This window comes from Gavia stellata, chromosome 13, assembly GCF_030936135.1.
Source record: "Gavia stellata isolate bGavSte3 chromosome 13, bGavSte3.hap2, whole genome shotgun sequence".
NCBI classification, from domain to species: Eukaryota; Metazoa; Chordata; class Aves; order Gaviiformes; family Gaviidae; genus Gavia; species Gavia stellata.
In genome coordinates this window covers 933,047-952,530 of record NC_082606.1, presented here as the reverse complement: position 1 = coordinate 952,530, position 19,484 = coordinate 933,047, and the positions used below count along the sequence as shown (strand labels likewise).

Sequence of the window (19,484 nt, the reverse complement as noted above, 5' to 3'; positions counted from 1 at the left end):
CTAGTTGTAATAGCAGAAAGTCTGGTTGGCTGAATTATGAGGTGAATAGTGCTGAGGTCGGTCATATATTAGTATCACTGAGCCCTGCAGTGATGGTAGCTTGCACTGGAAACCTGACTGTCTGGTGGTGTTACGTTCTTGTACTTCCACTGGTGGTTGCCCTGTTCCCTTCATGTGCATGCTTACGTGGGTTTTAGCCCCTTAATCTGAAAAGCAGTTTGACCTATCATATAGCATAATCACACAACATTTTGTCCTTCCAATGATGCTAATGTGATTATTCATTTATAAAGTGTTACAGAACCCTTTGCTTAATGAGCCAGGTTAAATGAGGAGATTATGCCAGATAAGGGAGAGAATAGCTTCATCACTTAGTGTGAGATACATGCAAGTAGCTAAAACAGGGAAGTGGATTTGTTAGAGCTTAAGTGTTGCTGTTCATCATTCCAGAGTGTATCCAGGCAGTGGGTGTGCCTGCTATAGCTTTGGTAGCTCAGGAGCTGTTATTGAAATCCATTTCCCTAATTAGGAGAAAGTGCCTCTGTTCTTTGCGGGGGACAGATGATGTTTCCTAGACTGAAGGAGATCTTGTGAACCTGGTTCAACAGGGGCTAAAATCTCTTCCTGACCAAGAGGAAAAAATACTGGAGAGTACAATACTCTTGTACAATTTTTTATGCAGAATATTAATGATGCTCAGATAATCTTACCTTTATAGATTCCTCTTGAACAATATTGTGGATTACCTTTTTTTTCTTCCCCTCTGATTAGGCCTAAGGCTGTTATTACTTAAGGAAGGTGGTGTGTTCACAGCACATGGCAGTCAGAGACTACTCCAGCGTGGGCTTTCCATGGACTGCAGTTCTTTCAGGAAATGCCCACTTGCTCTGGCAGGGGCTCCTGTGGATATCTGCTACAGTGTGGTTCTCTCCACAGGCTTCAGGGGACAATCTGCTCCGTTATGGTGTCCTCCATGGGCTGCAGGGGAACCTGCCGCAGCGCCGGGAGTACCTCCTGCCACTTCTTGCTCTGCCCCTGGTGTTAGCGGGATGATTTCTTGCATATTCCTTTTTCTCACTCTGGGCAGCATTCTGTCCTTTCTTAAATATGTTTTCACAGAGGTGCCACCAGCTTTGCTGATTGTTCAGCCGAGGCTACCCCTGCAGCACCCGCCCACCCTTGCCATGTAAACCCAATACACCCATCTGTGGAGATCAGATTTTTTCAAGGGTGGGAGTTAGAAGTGGGAATAAAGTATCTTATGGCTGGCAGTAACACACCTTGAAGCCATGCTGTAGGAAAGGCATTCGAATGAGATGGCTTATAACCTGTTTGTTTGTGGTTTGTTTGGGTTTTTGGGTTTTTTGTTTTTTTTTTTTGCATTTGCAAGGTCTGGGTATCTCCTGCTCTGATCTTGTAAGAAAGTGCACTTACTCCCTCTCCCCCCCAAAAAACCCCAAAGCCTGAACTGTACCACAGCAACTAGGAAGCTGTAAGTTGAATTTGCTGGTGAAAAAGAGCAGCTGAAGGGCTGCTTTTTCTCTTAGAAGACTCATTATTGGTGCTCTTTGTCCCTAGAACAGGCATGAGTAGACTTGAGATGCGATTGAATCCACCTCAGTGCAGTACATTGACCTTTCTTGAGAATAAAGAGTACCTAACAAAAATGGTTCTTGTCTGCATGCTCCCTGCCTCTCACTTTAACTAGTTTCATACCTGCATTTCTTTTATTTACCCCTCTGCAGATGGAGATACCTCTTACGTTGTACCTACCCACCCCTCTCCAAGCACCCACCACATCTTCGTGAGCTCTGCTGCACACTCCTCAACCTGCACATTGGTGCTCCTTCTTTCCTGATGTCCAGTTTCCCTGGACAGACTGGCCTGGTCTCCTTTCCCTGCTACCTAGCTGAATAAAAGTGCTCAGTGCATGCTTTTATATCTTGGTCCTTCAAAACATCTGCAGCAGGTGAGGCAGTTCTGGAGATGGTGTTGCTTTTGAGCTTTTGGAGCACCTTGATCTAAGGGGTTCTCCACTGTGCTCTTTTGCCCAATGTGGCCGCTTTCTGTGGTGCGATATAACTGGCTTGGTGGATGATGTAAGAACAGTGGAAGTGGTGTCCTTAAATCAGTGTGCAAAATGCCGGTCAACACACTGAGTCGAGATATTTGTCTTTATTGCCAGTCTGCAGAGTGGGGTGCCGGGCATTTAACATCAGTCAGCGCACCTCTCGGAAACACACGGGCTCTTTTGTATGAAACCATAGCAAAGAAAGAATCACACTGCAATAACTGACTGGTCACTCATACTAAAGTCCATCTGCGTATGTCTTAATGTAACTCATTATACTAAGGTAGACTTAGATTTGCACCTAAAATGTCCTCCGAGGGGTGTATTTTTTTGTATTAAAATCACCTGAGGTTAGCTTAGGATACAAGTCTTGATTAAATTCCAGAATACTTCTCCACAACAAATTGCGTATCACTACACTGCCGTTACACAGCTAAATAGGTTATTGTCTACTCGAAGGCCCTTGTACAGTACCATTGTCTTCACCAGGATGTGTATCCTAGTGACCAGGGTGTGTCTCCATCTCTGTCCTCAGGGATACCTGAATTCCATTGCTATGATCTGATTCCATATACAGCAGATGTAGTTCTTGACTTCAGGAAGCCTTTCAGTGTGGTCTTCCAGAGTGATCCTGTGGTCTCACTGAGGAGACAGGCCTGGATGGGTGAACTGCAGGATGAACGGAAAATTGGCTGAGCTGCAGCTAAGTTGAGAGTGCAGCTAACCAATGCTGAAGGGTGCAAAGAAGGGGACCTTGTCTCGATTCAGAGCAGCCTAAATGTTCTCAGGTGTGATGGCGACACACCGGAGGGCACAGTCTCCAGCGGGTGTTGGAGCAGCTGTCCCTACCAGGGCAGAGGGTTCAACCCAGACAGTTTTGGATGGCGGATGATGCCCTGCAGTCCCAGGCTGCTGGGAGTGCCTGGGGCCTCTCCCTGAGATTGGCAGAGATGGTCGTCTTTCCTGCTGGAGGTGTGGTGGTGTTGAAGACCTGTGTTACTAAGTGGAGGAGTTATAGGTGGAAGTCTGCAGGCTAAGCAGCATCAGAGAGCATGAGAAGGAGACAGTCAGGACCTTCTCAGACCTTACACTTCAAGATCGCTGGAGCTCAGCTGCAGTGGGGTGACAGGCAGAGCCTGTCCCTAGCAGATCGTAGGAGGAAACTATGAGGAAGGCAAGGGCTGGAAGCTGCTGGCTTCTGGCATGGAGAGGAAGGCTCCTGCTCCTCCTGGAGGCTTGAAACTGCAACAGGTTCACTGTCCTCAAATCTAAGGAGGAGGTGGGTGTGCGTGTGCTATCAGACGAACCGTCTGGGCTAACTGACCTTAACCATGCAAGACCACCAGGAGGAAGTGGCAAGTGATGGTAGTGGGTGACTCCTTGCTGCAGGGTACGACTTGGCTTGACATCTAGAGAAGTGTGCTGCTTGCTGGGGGCCCAGATCTGGGGTGTTATGGAGAGACAGCCAAAGCTTGTCTGACCCTCTGACCATCACCCCTTGCTGTTCTTCCATGTGGGCACCCGTGATAGTCCCAAGGGCAACCTGGAGATCAAACATGGCTACAGAGCTCCGGGGGGCCATAGTCAGGGGTATGGGAGTGGTGGAGAGGGCTGACAAGCAAAGGGTCTGGAGTGATGTGAAGGAAAGGGAACACAAAATCAGCAAAATGGGGCTTAAGTGGGGTCACCTTCAGCACTTGCATGCAGTCAGGGAAGTGCCTACAAGGCACCACTATGGAGAAATTCCCTAAACCCTTTCTGGGCGATCAGCGTGCTGGGCTGCCTCTCTAACATGCCTGTATGCTAATGCACGCAGCATGGGGAATAATGACAAGGAACTCGAGATCTGTGTGCAGTCTTGTTTGGCTCATGGAGATGTGGTGGCACAGCTTGCATGTGTGGATTGTTTTGATAAATGCTGGAGAGCGGCTTGGCAAGCTTCTCCGCCAGCTCCCTCAGCACCCTTGGGTAGATGCCATCAGGCTCCATAGACTTGTGGGTGTCCAGGTGGCATAGCAGGTCGTTAACTGCTTCCTCCTGGATCACGGAGAGTTTATTTAGCTCTCCATCCCTGTCTTCCACCTCAGGATACCTGGTCTGGCTATTAAAGGCTAAGGCAAAGAAGGCATTAAATACCTCAGCCTTTTCCTCAGCCTTGGTGATGATGTTCCCTCCCACATCCAGTAAAGGATGGAGAGTCTCCTTGGCTCTCTTTTTGTTGTTAATGTATTTATAGAAGCATTTTTTGATATCCCTTATGACCGTGGCCAGGTTGAGCTCTAGCTGGGCTTTTGCCTTCCTAATTCCCTCTCTGCACGACCTAATGAGGTCCTTGTACTCTTCATCACTTGCCTGCCCCTTCTACCAAAGGTGATAAACTCTCCTTTTTCTCCTGAGTCCCAGCAAAAGCTCCCCGTTCAGCGAGGCCGGTTGTCTTCCCCGCCGGCTCTTACAGCACATGGGGACTGCCTGCTCCTGTGCCTTTAAGATTTCCTTCTTGAAGAAGGTCCAGCCCTCCTGGACCCCTTTGCCCTTCAGGACCGTCTCCCAAGGGACCCTCTCAACCAGTGTCCTGAACAGGCCGAAGTCTGCCCTCCGGAAGTCCATCGTAGTGGTTTTGCTGACCCCCCTCCTTACTTCACCAAGAATTGAGAACTCTTTAGGAAGGACAGGCCGTGAAGGTGAGGAGTGGGAGTTGTCCTTTATGTGAGGCAGTAGCTGGAATGCCTGGAGCTCTACCTGGGGATGGGTGAGGATCCAACTGAGAGCTTCTGGGTCAGGATTAAAGAGCAGACCGTTATGGGTGACATTGTAGTGGGTGTCCACTACAGGCCACCTGACCAGAAAGAACAAGTAGATGAGGCTGCCTACAGAGAGCTGGAAGCGACCTCATGTTCACAAGCTCCAAGCTCAGGAGCAGTCCATGCCAATGACCCGGAGCTGCATCCCATGCCTGGGGACATGGAGCCATGGCAGCCTTGGCTGAGTTGGGCTGCTGGATTTGGCAGCACCAACCAGAGCATGCCACAGGTGTTACACAAAGGGTGCCGGTACAGGCTCGCAGGCACAAAGAACTACTAGCGGCGTCTGTAGTTGGCGGCATACATTGGCTCTAATGATGAACGTTTACTACGGGCAAAAATAAGAAGAGGGGGAGAGAGAGAGAGAGAGAGAGAAAATGTGGGGTGAGGGAAACCTGTCGCCAGAGACCAGCTGGCATGAGAAGCACTGAGCTCCCCGATGACCAGCAACATTGGTCTCCCCTCCAGTACAGCAAGCTGTGATGGTGATGATATATTTTGTGCGTTCTGCTTGATCCCATTTCTGATGCTATTAAGGTGCTTAATCAGGTGCACATGTTGCACACTGGCCAGTCGCTGGCTTTCTGTGCAAAGCTATTTTTCGACAATTCTTCACTCCTTCAACGGGTGCCGATGGCTGTAGCATGCAGTGAGGTTTATCCTTCTCGAAAACGAAGGAAAACCTACAAAAGAAGGGGTAGGGAAAGGTTGAGGAGGGACTAGAGGGTGAAGCTCTCCCAGGGGACCATGCCATCGGGCTGAAGGGGTGCAGGCAGGGCCCCTGTAAGAACACCCCCCCCCCCCACATGCGAGCGCCTCTAAAGAGGCAACGCGGCTACCAGTAACACGGAGCAGAGTGGCGCAGCGGAAGCGTGCTGGGCCCATAACCCAGAGGTCGATGGATCGAAACCATCCTCTGCTAACCGGCAATGTGTTTTTTCCCCCAACCCCGTCCGGGTTTGTTTTTTTTTTTTTTCCCCTCCGCACGCCCCGGGTTGCGCGGCCCCGGCGGGTCTCTGCACGATCACTGCCCGGCGCTGGGCGAGACAAGACGGAGGGCCGAAGGTGAGGAGGAAAAAAAAAAAAACCCCCAAAACAAAAGCATTTGTGGCCCGTACGGGGATCGAACCCGCGACCTTGGCGTTATTAGCACCACGCTCTAACCGACTGAGCTAACCGGCCGCGTTGCGTTACAGCGCACCCTCCCACGCCATGCTCAAGCCCGCTGCGCGCTTTGCGCGGGGGGAAGCTGCGGGGCGGGCAATAAATGAAGCAATTAGCAGATGGAAGCAATTAGCGGATGATGAGGTTGATCCGCCGACCTCCGGCTTACGGGACCAGCACGGCTCCGCTGCGCCTCTCTGCTGTTGTGGTGGTGTCATTCCATGTGCACATCCTCATCCATCCTCCCTGTCCCAGTCCTGGGGGATGCTCCCACCGGGGGCCCTGCCCGCACCCCAGCTCTGGAAGATGCTGCAACGGGGGGTCCCGCGGGGCTGGGCGAGCAGTCCCGGTACCCCCATCCCAGCAGCACACACGTCCTGTGTTAACAGCCCTGCTGTCCCTCCAAACTGGGTGATTATGAGTGAACGAGCTGTGGTCCATGGGTGTCCCATCTGCTTGAAGAGCTTTGACCTTCTCCCGGGGACTGGAGATGAAGTCCCCCACCGTGTTGCTGAAAGCTGAACAGAGAAAAAGCCCATCTGGGATCTCCTATTTTTCAGCCAGCCTGGTAGGAGCTGCCATTCACCTGTTTGATACAACTGCCTATCCATAAGATTTTGGGGAAACAGGCACCTATCCTGTGGCAAACACAAAAGAATGAAGGTGGGTGTATTCTTGCAGAATTTTCTCACAAATTTGGGGGCTTGGTTTGCAAAACTGCTGGTGGTTGGGAGATTTGAATATTTCTGGAAAAAAACAGAAGAGAACATAAAGTCTGGGATCTGGACTACTCAGCACATCACACACCTCATATCCACCTCAGACTGCATCAGTGTATTCATACCAGCTATATGGAACAAGACTCAGGTGCAAAAGGAGGACACCCTGTCAGCGCTGCGATTTCGATCCTCATTTTGGAGGAGAAGCCAAGGCTGTCACCCACGTGCTGGCCCGGCACAAAGCCTATTTGGCCTTGTGGTGGGATTCTGGCAATGAGTGCCTGTCTCCCTCCCTCTTCACTCCCACAGCCCATTTCCAATGGGTGCAAGGAAGTGGAGTGGACCTCCTGGGAGTTGAAGTTATGCCACATCAGTGGTACATAGATCTTTTGGCTAAGCCCTTTCCTCTTCTTGTGTCCTGGGATGACAGTCCTCAAGAGCTGCTGATCCTATCAAGCTGTTCCTGCCTTGTGGCACATCTCTGCTTCAGGCATTTTGTTGGGTTTTATTGATGGACTTGACTGCTAGCATCCAGTCAGTGGGGTAACAGCCAGACTTTGTCCTGGCACCGAAGTCAGGCCTGTCACAAGCCACAGCTCTGTCCCCTGGTCCTGCCTGCTTAAGCCACCTTGGTGTGCAGCACCTGCTAGGGCACTGCGACATGCAACAGCAACACACCATCTGACAAATGCTCTACCTTGATTGCCCAAGGCCAAGCACCCAACAAGGGCTTGATAGAGGAACTAGCTAGCCCGGCTCATGGGGTGCTTGCTGCCTGTGTGGGGAGTCTGTACCCGGCCCCGTGGGGGTACTGAGGTGTGTACTGGCGTCATCCGCAGAGAAAGGGACCTCTCACATTTGAACCATGTCTGAGTCCAAGAACCGGGCTGCTGCAGACGGTGCAGATGGCGTATAAGGGCAAACTTTTTGACCTTGAAGACAGTCAAGCAGTGGAGCAGGTCATGCAGGGAAGTTGTGCAGACTCTGTCCTTGGAAGTTTTCAAGACCCAGCTGTGCAAAGCCCAGAATAATGTGGTCTGACCCCAACAGCTGACCCTGCTTTGAGGATGAGGTGGGACTAGAGATCTCCTGGGGTCCCCTCACTCATCTGAGGGTTGTTCTGGCACCAGAGCTGTGTCCACATGCTCTGGTCACCTGTGGCATCTGGGAGAACCTGCCTGCTCCTGCAGCCCTTGCCCATACCTTTCCCTTGGAGCTGCTGTGCTTTCCCTGCCTCTTTCCCATGGGAAACTCCCCACATTTCCCATTCCTCCACACTTCTCCCACTTGCTGCAGTGACAGCCCCCAACTTAGGGGGCATATCATATAGCAGATATTTGCATTTTTTCTTTTCAAGACTGACAGAAGATGGACACACAATGTGGAAGAGCACTTAGTGAAGTGAAAGAACCTGTATTTCCTGTTTAAAATGCGGGAAATTTCCCAAATTTCGACCCTTTTCATGTAAATTCTCTCTTCTCCAACCGATTCCTTCTCCAAAAGCCGCTACCTGTTCCATACCTAAAACTCACTTCTCCCCAAATGTCCCTGCTCAACTTTCTGGCCACTTAGCACATCCTGACACCTGCTTACCTTTGAAGACACCTCAAAAGATGATTTGTGTTCTCCTAAGCTTTCTTTTTTTGCCTAGTCTTGGGCTTTTCCTAGCACTCCCTCCCCTCCTTTCCTTCACATTTTTGATGCCAGACTCATTAGAAAAAGCCCAGGCAACATGGAGACAAGGACGCAGAAAATGGGTATGTACTCACATTCCCAGCCCAAGTGTCCACCGACCAGCAGTCCTTCACCCCCCTGCAGTGCCTTCTCACTGGTAGTGGGTGGCTTTTTCCCATGACAGAGCCTGACAGCCCAGGGAAATCCTCCTTCTCAAAGAGTCCTTTTTAAGGCAAGTCTTCCTGGAGGTGCCTCATGTTTTATCACTCCACTGCTGCATCCTAAAATACTGTTTTCTTTCATACCCATGTTTCCATACTGCACGAATGGGTCTGGAGTTGTACCTCTCTGATATGGTTTTGAGCTGTTCTTGAGTAATTCTTCCTGGTACTTGTTTGCAAAGAGTTGCAAATAGCAATACTCACTTCTGACAGCCTGTGGGATCACCTTGGAGATATTTGAAAGCCATCTGGACATGGTCCTGGGCAACAGGCTCTACATGGCCCTGCCTGAGCAAGGGGGTTGCACAAGATGACCTCCTGAGGTCCCTTCCAGCCTCAACCATTCTGTGGTTCTGTGACCCACAGAATCAGCCACACGCAGCCAGACACGTATCATTCCATCCAGATGTATCTCCAGAAAAATAATGGATACAGGGCCATGGACGCTGGATTCTGTTTCCTGACATTCTTCTGGTATGGCAGCTGGAGGACTTTCGGGTACACCACAGTGCACATCCCTTGACTAAGCTGCAATATAAGTGTGATTTGGAACATCCTTCGCTGCCTGCAGTCCCCAGGGTTATCTCTTACATTGGGGTTGGCACACATAACAGAGGCTTATGGGAAACTCAAACCTTTTTGCACTGGAACAACTATAAGATGATGTCAGACATTTCCAGCAGTGGTAGGTATCTGTGTTCAAGCAGCCACACCAAGCTCCTCTCAGTTGTTCAGTCCTTAAATGCTGCTGATTGTGTTGACTAGATTGTCATTGACTTTGATGGGCATGTAGGTGCTGACTTGTGTATAGATACGTACAGTCAGATGTCATAATCTTGAACTGAATCTCAATCCTTACTCTTTGCTTTCTGGTGGGAGGAACTGATTACCATGGGATGAACTATATCAATATGCCAGCAATCTGTTGGTGTATTTTTCCTGAATATATGCACAACTCCTTTTTTTTCTTGTTTTGCTGGAATTTTGCTACAAGTTAAGTTTATGTATGCTGGAGTCATGTGTTCTTATAACAGTGATTTATTCTAGACATGCTTGAAAGCTAACTGTTGTGTAGAAGAAGGGAAAAAGGCTTAAACATTTTGTAGTTAATATGCAGATTTTATCTCTTATTTCTGTAGTCTCTGTAATATTTTGGACAGTTACATTAAATAAATTCATTTATTAATTACACAGATTATGTACATTTCTCAGTATTTTCCAACAAAAGCTAAAATGTCCAAATCCTTTACAGACTTTGAGGAATGCATTAATTCTTTGATTTTTTTTTTTAACTTTTCAAGTGTGAACAATTTTCAGAAGATCAGTGAGATTATCTAGGCAGAAGCACCTTGCTGAAGAACAGTCTCCTCCCAAATGTCTTCCTCAGAGCATGCTTTACTTCTTTGTTTCGTAAGCTGTAGATGATTGGGTTCAGCATAGGAGTTACTACTGTGTAAGAAAGAGCCACCAGTTTCCTGCTCTTTGCCAAGAGACCGGACTTTGGCTTTAAATGTATCAAGCCAGTTGTGCAGTAGAACAGTATCACCACCACCAGGTGAGCAATGCAGGTGAAAAAAGCTTTGCATCTTCCTTCGGCAGATGGCATTTGGAGGATGGTATGGATTATCTGGATGTAAGAAACTGCTATCAAGATAAATGGGATCAAAACAATTGTAACAGTAGCAATGAACACAGGAAGCTCAAATAAGTATGTGTCTGAACAGACCAGATCTTGAACAGGAGCGATGTCGCAAAAGAAATGTTAAATCTCCTTTGAGCCACAAAAGGGGTAGCTAAATAGCCAACCAGTGAGTCCTACAGAAAGTGGAATACCAGCAATCCAGCATGCTAGGACCATATGAAGACACACTCTCCTGTTCATTATTATGGCATATCGCAAGGGATGGAATATAGCCACATATCGGTCATATGCCATGGCACCCAAGAGGAAACACTCAGAAGTGATGAAGAACATGACAAAGTAAAGTTGTTGGGCACAGGCAGAAAAGGAGATGACCTTTCTCTCCAACTACAAATCCACAAGCAGCTTGTGCACTATGTTTAGTGTAAAGCAAATTTCAATCAAAGCCAGGTTTTTGAGAAAATAGTACATGGGGGTGTGCAAGGCAGGGTCAGTGGTTGCAGCTGTGATGATGAGAAAGTTCCCTGCCATTGTGATTAGGAACATCAGAAGAATTCCCTCAAAGAGGAAGATATGAAGAGCAGCGAGGTGGGAGAACCCCTGCAAGGTGAAGTAGGTCTGGTTTCTGAGCCCCGGTGATTCAAAAGCTTCCATGTGAAAGAGAAACAACACAGCCCGTACAAGCCAACAAGGAAGACATGAGAAGAAAAGTTTTTATAGGGATGAAGGAAAAATAGCGAGCGGCTCTGAAACTGGTTCCATTATTTAGTTAGTGGGACAATCAAATAGAGCTGGGCAAATAACATTTTGAGAGGCACACTAAAAAAAAGCAACACATGATAAAAACAAGGTAATAAGAAAAAAACGATGAGCTTCAGTGCAGAAGAGCTAGGATTTTCCTTACAGTTTGTCTCTTTTCCTTTTTAATTAAGCTGAAATGTTGCCACGTCTGCTTCATATTTCAGTGCAACAGGTATTTTCTGAAACACGTTTTCATCAACAACTCACCTATTTTATTTTCGGTGTGCAAAATATGAATTAATTTCCTACAGAACTGAAATCTAATTACATTCTCTGCTCTATTTTTAGAAAAAAAAAAGTTTTCCCCTGCTTTCACACACTGGCACATATATATGTATATACAGCTTTCAAATAAATAAAGGAGAATAAAATTGTTGATGGTACAGCCACATGTTTGAAGCTTGAAGGATGGACAGAACATATATTTTACTATTTGGTCTTATCACTGCTAAAATATAAAATAATGACCTGCTACTTTTGTGATTTTTTTTTTAAACTGCTGTTGCTCTTTATTCAGTGCCACTGGACAATTGCTTATGAATTCAGTATCGTAAGAAACTTCCTCTTGTAGACCATCTGCAATCTACCTGTCTGTATTTAAATATTTGTGATGTAGATAAACATATCCAAGGTAAACATTTGAATTGTCTTCTCACTTTACATGTCTTTATGTCAGCTACAAAGGTAAGTCAGAAACCTTGATTGTATTTCTTGCTTAATCCAGTTATCTTTATTGGTGTCACTACGTGGGGGTGCCATTCATTAGCACAGAAAGGAGCAGCTACATCCATTGCAGAAAGCAGTATTAGCTGGGAAAGGTCATCCCTGATAGTCTGCAATTAAGGCACCCTTCAACCTGCACTTTGATCATCCACACTTGTTGACCTTCTGATGTTCCTTCATAGTAAAGTGAAGTTACAAGTTGCATTGTTATAAAACACAACCCCTTTCAGTATGTTACCATCTTGACCTGTGTTCTCTCTGATCATCTCAGTGGTCCTTTTCTGGACTCTCTTCTATTTACCAATCTCTTTATTGTATAGAGGGATCCCAAAAGGGGACACCTTCCTCCATAGGTGGCCTCACAAGTGCCAAGCAGAGGGGAATGGGTGTGTTCATTTGACTAGCTGGCTAGCTCTTGCTAACAAAGCTGGCTAGATGGCTGCTCCTCTCCAATGCAGGGACACACTGCTGGCTCATGTCCAGCTTGCCATCTACCAGGAACCTCACATCCTTTTCTGCAAAGCTGCTCCTCAGATGGTCAGTCCCAATCTATACCTATGCATATTTTGTGCCATGGCCAGGACTTGGCATTTGTCTTGAACTTCATGACATTCCTGTGTATGGCCCTCTTCACCTGTCCCTAAATTTCTGTCATCTGGAAACTCCTGAGGATGTTCTCCAATCACATCTTCCCAGTCACTGATGCATATGTGAAGTGGCATTAGTCCCCGTATCAGCCGATGAAGAATGCTTCTTATAGCCAGCTACCAGCTAGACTCAGATTGTTGACCACTACCCATTAAAGCCTTGATGGTCCAGACCATCCTAATGTTTTCCCATCTGGTTTAGATCTACCCAGTTTGGCTACAAGGCTACTATGTCAAGAATTGCCGAAGTCGTTAAATGACATCCACCACTCTGCCCTCACCCACTCTGAGCCAGTCATCTCATCATGGAAAGGTGCCACATTGGTCAGGCATGATGTGTTTTTGGTAAATCTGTGATATTATGCATCCTTTCCCGCCCTTCATGTGCCTGGACATGGCTTCTAGGAGGATTTGCTCCATATTCTTCCTTGAGGCTGAGGTGAGGCTGACATGCCTCAAATCTTTCTTCTTGGCCTTCTTGAAGACAGGCACATTTGCTTTTTCTCTGTCACTGGGAACCTATCCCAATTTGTCAAAGATGACAAATACCAGTCTTGCAATGGCATCAGCCACTTCCCTCATTATGTTCCGCTGCATCCATGGGTTTGGGTGGGTTCAGTTTACTGAAGTACTCTGTAACTTGATTGTGCTCTGTTGTGGGTAGCACCTCCCTTTCCCAAACTGCGCAACTACTTTGTTTCTTTATAAAAAAGACCCATTTCAGAGCCGGGAGGAGTTTTTAAAAAAAAAAAAAAATTCCATAATTTTACCAGTGAAATATTTTCCTCAATGACCCAGAAAAGCTTTTGTTTGCTTCTGCAAACAGCCATATGGAAACATCAGCAGCTGAGATACCCATTTATGTTTCCCTTACAATCTATGAATAGAAAAAACTCTCACATGTTATTTTTGTTCATCCTTCAGAAGGTGGCCATCCTTCCCAGGTGGCCAAGAAGGCCAACGGCATCCTGGCTTGCATCAGAAATGGTGTGGCCAGCAGGAGCAGGGAGGTGATCATGCCTCTGTACTCGGCTCTGGTGAGGCCGCACCTCGAATACTGTGTTCAGTTTTGGGCCCCTCACTACAAGAAGGACATTGAGGTGCTGGAGCGTGTCCAGAGAAGGGCGACGAAGCTGGTGAGGGGTCTGGAACACAAGTCTTATGAGGAGCGGCTGAGAGAGCTGGGGTTGTTTAGCCTGGAGAAGAGGAGGCTGAGGGGAGACCTCATCGCTCTCTACAACTACCTGAAAGGGGGTTGCAGAGAGGTGGGTGTTGGTCTCTTCTCCCAAGTGACTAGTGACAGGACTAGAGGAAATGGCCTCAAGTTGCGACAGGGGAGGTTCAGGCTAGACATTAGGAAAAAGTTCTTCACTGAGAGAGTGGTGAAACACTGGAATAGGCTGCCCAGGGAGGTGGTAGAGTCACCCTCCCTGGAGGTATTCAAGGAGCGTGTGGATGTGGCATTGTGGGATGTAGCTTGATGGACATGGTGCTGTGTGGTGTTGGGTGGGTTGTGGCTTGTTATTGTTGTTGTGTGGCGTGGGTTTTGTGGTTGTGTTTTTTTTTTTTTTTTTTTTTTTTTTGGTGGGTGTTTGTTTTTTTTGGTTCCCCCCCCCCCCCCCCCCCCCCCCCCCAGGTTGGACTCGATGATCTTACAGGTCTTTTCCAACCGTACTGATTCTGTGATTCTGTGATTCTGTAATCTAAAATAAGCTAATTACTAGAAGTACCAAATTCTCTTACATGTCCATGAAAGTCTTAACATATAGCTCAGACATCACTGTGTACATTGCAGACATTTGGAGTTCTCAGATGCATTTCTACCCTTTAAAAACGTTAAATAATTTTTTTTTCCTGAGCCATCTATACTAATAAGCATTTTTCTTTTAAATTTTCATTGCCAAATAGTATAGAAAATACTGGTATACCTCAGTTTTCATGACAAGCAATCCGGAGTTTCTGATATGATGCCTTTGTTCATGATTTCAGATACTGGGATACCTTTTTCTGCCTTTTGGGCAACGCTTCAGGACTGTGAATAGTTTTCTGTAGGATCCCAAAGAGAGAGTGAGGTTCAGCTGTTCTGAATGACATGCTATCTTAAATTGCTTTCTGAGATAGGCACCTCTCTCTGGATTCATTACCAAGTATACTCAGAAGACAAAATATCTCCCTTGGTATTGTAACAGACTGTGAACAACTGAAATTAAGGAAAGTTAACCTTTTTTTTTTTTTTAATCTTACATGAGTAGAAGAAATAAAGTTAATGACAATTAAGTTAAAATTTAAATTTAAAATAAAGTTTAAAGAGCAAAGTGTGATTCTCCATTTTAAGGTAATGGGAGGAGGAAAACACTCTTTGCTAGGTGCCTTGTTTGAATTATTAATCCAATCTGTCTTGATGGAGAGAAAAGAACCCTAAACCAAAACAGACCATCTATCTGAGGATGGGTATATCACTTTCTGAAGACAGCTATCTCTTTTTATTATCAGGCAGGTAGTAGCAGCATGTCATTTAGCTAAAAAGTCTATAGTTGAATGGATAAATTCAGGTGAAATGAATCCTACTTGAACTACAGCTCTTCAGAAAATTAGAAATTCAGCATGAGATTTCCAAAACTAATTTTTGCAAAGTGTCTTAAACCCACATTGAACAAAGTATTTTGTGCAAGGTAAGGAAACCTGGTAGCAAATCAAAGAGAAATTCACCATACCTAAATTTAGACGTCTGTAATCCAGTGGTTTAATTCTTGTTGACATATCTAGTGACTTTTAAAATGCTCTAGAGTATCCAAGACATCTGCTTAAGACTGGCAAATATGATAGAGATCCACAGCATACCTGTCCTTCTGCAACATTACTGGAGACCAGCTAAAATGCTCCTGGGTGTCTCAAACAGCGCTGAAGGCCTATGTTTGTCAAGTGGTTTGAGTCCTAAATTTGTACATCTGAGCTTGTCATAGAGTCACTTGCCCTATAATCAAAGGAGAGGAACAGACACTTCTAAGGCGTAATTCATCATAGCTTCAGAAGTGCAGTATGTGCAGATAAGTCAGAATGTAGAAATGCCTTTTTCCATTTAGTGAGTATGTTGGGAAAGTAGGTGACTAACACATGTGCAGAGTTTATATTGCAGATGTCTAAGTGGTAATGGCTATCCATTATAGTAAATAACATAGACATTTCTGGGCCTGGTTAATTTGGCCTATTGTAGATATGTTATGGGACAGATAGATGTGTATTCTGAAGTCTGGAGCTCTAATTAATTGCCTGAACTTAGCCAAGGCATGAGAAAGCTTTCCCTGTCTCATACAGCTTTGTGCTTTGTGTGGCAAGTGGTACCTCTGCCTTCCTATTTTTGCTAATCCTCTCTCCAGTCATTTCCTCCTCCAGACCCCAGGGATGTTTCCCATTAGCCATTTCTTGCTCTGCTAACTGCTCTCAAAAGCTGTATTTCCTTATTGTGATGGCCACCCCTGTTCCTATGCTGTCTCTTCTCCACTGCTTATTGCACTGCTAGACACTTTAGTGAAGTGTGAAGCTTTGCTAGCCACTATTTCTTTTGTTTTTTTAAACATGTTAAATATAAGAACACACATAGTAGCTACAATTCCATAACGTACAGAAGATTTCTAAACAGCTCTTCCTATTTCCTAATTGTTATCAAGGAGAACAAAACTACACATGCAAAACGAACTGATTTCGTGCTAAAGATGGTCCATTCCATTCATCTCCCCTCCTCTCCACCAAATGTTAACAGAGTGGGCATTGCTCTTCGGAAATTATTGCAATGTTGTTGGGAGAGTTTTGCTTTCACTTTAAGGTTTTAATTATCAGTCCAAATATGGATAGTATTTAATGAATTTCAGAATGGATGTCTACATTGTGTGTTCTTCTGTATGAACCAGCAGTTCTTTAGTATAGTGAACTGAGCCCTTCTAGAGCCTGGTTTATATTAGCCAAAACCAGATATCCAAAATAGATCAGATTAACGACATTCAAGCAAATGTTTCTCACCCTCTTCATTTGCAATCAAGGGAGTCCAGGTAACAGTCTTGGATGTAGACTTCTACACCATAGGTGTAAAAACTGAGAGTAATCCAGAACATAATATTAATAAAGAAATGGTCTATCTGCTATAAGTTGAGTTTCAACTTATGCTGAACTGAATTTCGGCTGTAGTGAGGAAAAAGAAAGCAAGCAGGCAGGCAAGAAGATATCATGTGCAGTAATACATATACAACGACATTCATGGATTTATTTTGCTTACTTTACAGTATTCACTATATATTCATGTTCTTTCTCCATACCACCCCCAACTGATAGCAAGATTATTTCCCTATTTTGTTTCTCTGGTTATTTATTTTTAAGATGCAGAGCTGAGTATTCCCAAGCTTTATTCAAATTAACTATATTCACATGCCATGTAGTTGTGTCTGAGCCTGTAACTCATTAAGGATTGTTAACCCCTTTTTTAAACAGAAAGCAACCCTCTGAAAGCCAGAAATTTACTTGTCTGTTTTCGCAGAGCTTCCTTTACTTCTTTGTTTCTCAGACTGTAGATGAGAGGATTGACCAAGGGACGTGAGAATGGTATAAAAAACAGAGAAGACTTTGTTCAGAGGTATTTGGGTATTGGAATGAGGAAGTACATAGACCATTAATATTGACCAGTAAAAATGTATCACCACAAAAAGATGTGAGGAGCAAGTGGAAAAGACCTTTTTCCTTCCAGTGGTAGAAGGAATTCTCATGAGCTTGAGAATGATGCAGAGGTAGGATGAGAAGGTCAACAGAAATGGAGGCAGTGAGCACACACCCGCCACAGCAGAAGTGACAAGTCCTGTCACATGAATGTCATTACAGGAGAGTTTTATCATTGGGAATGGGTCACAGAAAAAAATGTTCAATTTCATTAGGCCCACAGAAATCTGAATTTGAGATCAGGAATGTTAGAATAGAATTAGACAGAAAGCCATTTATCCAAGATGCAGCACGCAGCAGGAGACAGAGCTTGCTGTTTATACGAGATGGATAGTGCAGGGGTTTGCACACCGCTAGGTACCTATCATAGGACATCACTGCGAGGAGATAGCACTCTGCAGCAGCCAAGCAACCAAAGAAATAGTATTGTGCAAAACATCCGTTGACTGAAATACTTCTGTCTCCAGCCAGATAGCTAAGCAACATCCTCGGCAAGATGTTTGAGCTGTAGCAGATTTCCAAGGAGGCCAAATTGCCCAGGAAGAAGTACATTGGGGTGTGGAAGTGCCCATTAGCCACCATCAGCACAATGATGATGATGTTTCCAGTTATGGTCACAATGTAGATTGACAGAAACATTAGGAACAGAAGATAATCCAGTTCAGGGCCATTCCCAAATCCCAGGAGGATGAACTCCATAACAACCGTTTTGTTTTTCCACTCTTGCTTTGTCATAACTTTTGTTCTAGAATAGAGAAGCAAAGAGGGAAACAGTCTTTGCATCATCAGACTTGTCACCTGATTTCTGTAAAGATTTCTCACATACTGAGTCACATGTTACTCCAAGTACTGAGAAGAGCACTTAAAACTGAAGTAATGCTTGTGCTGCTTCTCCCGCACAAGGGTACTTTCTAACATGTTTCCAGACTGTGACAGCAAATTAAAAATCAACTTCTTTCGTCAGATGTCATCACAAGTTTTGCCATATTCCTCTCTGTTGTGAAAAAAAGAAGTATTTGGTCTGATTGCTCCAATATTAAAGCAGCCATATTTCTCTTGCTAATACCTACTGATGCATAGTATATATTCACTATATATAAGTATATAGCATGACTTCTAATGTAGACATTTTTCTTATTTGAAGGAGGCTGAAAAAGAATCCAACTTCCACCAATGAAAATAAATATGAAGAACATCTATACCATCCTCAGCTTATGTTTGCCCTGCCAAAAAAACCCCAAACACACACAAAAGCACCTTCCAGTTGTCTCACCCTTCAGTCTTGTCAATGGGTAGAATGAAGGATTCCAGACTTAAAGAGTTTAATTCACCCTAAAACAGACAGGATGAATCATCTTGTGAAAGTACCTATTTCTTGTCACTGAGAACTCAGAAAGAGTTTAGTTGCCAGACACTCAATCAGAAAAATACAGTTTAAATAAATCCTACTGCTTGTCATAGTGCTCTTTTTATTTTTCCTCTCATATGTACTGAATAATCTTATTCTCTAGATTTCCTTACAAATCCCATTTTCCAAAACTTTTGAGGCTTTGGCTGATCTTTTCTGGATTTGTCTAGTACAAAAATACTAAAAAGAAAAATAATTCAGTGGCCAAAACTAGACACAATACTGTGGTTAAGGCTATACCAGCAAAGGAATGGAACAGAAAATCTACTTCGTTTTTCTTCTGTATAGACTCTTGTCAGCTCTGTTTTTACCCAGATGTTTATGGAACTGGGAGAGGTATTAGCAATGTATTAATGGGGTGAATTTTTCAAGCCCATCCACCTGGCAACACAAATTCCATCTATCACCCTTCACAGGCTGGGAGGGACAGTCTTCAGCCCCAGGGTTCCCTAAACATATCCTCCATTACAAATACAACTCTGGTGATTTTTTTTCCAGCCCACTGTGTTCCAGATCGAGCACTCCAATTTAGCAGCACCTATTTGAACCATCTTCAGTGGGATTAATGCCACCTAACCTGGAACATCTGCATCTAAGGCACTCACCTCAGACTCCTCTTATAGTCTACAGAGAGAAGTAAGTGCTTTGGACTGTAATCTATCCAGTATGTTTTATATATCTACTTTGTATGAGCTAAAACATCTAAGGAAATTATCTACTTTTTAACATTGACAATAGCAGGAGTTTAGATATTATCTCAGAAGTCAGCTTCTGCCATGCAGACTGCATTGCCTTTTTGATGTTGCTCACCACCTTTAGGCGCTATAGGGAGGTCACCAGACACAGCAGTGAAGGTCATATACCCGTCCAATAACTTACATCTGGACCACTTATGATAGCGTAACTTTG

At 45.0% G+C, this 19,484-nt stretch overlaps 2 non-coding genes and 2 pseudogenes across 2 annotated transcripts; 1 reads left to right on the top strand and 3 right to left on the bottom strand.

Annotated features, from left to right (window-relative positions):
- Positions 1-5,722: 5,722 nt before the first annotated feature.
- On the top strand, positions 5,723-5,794 carry TRNAM-CAU (transfer RNA methionine (anticodon CAU)). The gene has a single exon. It is a non-coding gene; the product is annotated as a tRNA-Met (tRNA).
- Positions 5,795-5,980: 186 nt separating this feature from the next.
- On the bottom strand, positions 5,981-6,054 carry TRNAI-AAU (transfer RNA isoleucine (anticodon AAU)). Its single transcript has one exon. It is a non-coding gene; the product is annotated as a tRNA-Ile (tRNA).
- Positions 6,055-9,980: 3,926 nt separating this feature from the next.
- Positions 9,981-10,946, bottom strand: LOC104255979 (olfactory receptor 10A7-like; annotated as a pseudogene).
- Positions 10,947-16,915: 5,969 nt separating this feature from the next.
- Positions 16,916-17,902, bottom strand: LOC104255980 (olfactory receptor 5AP2-like; annotated as a pseudogene).
- Positions 17,903-19,484: the final 1,582 nt, after the last annotated feature.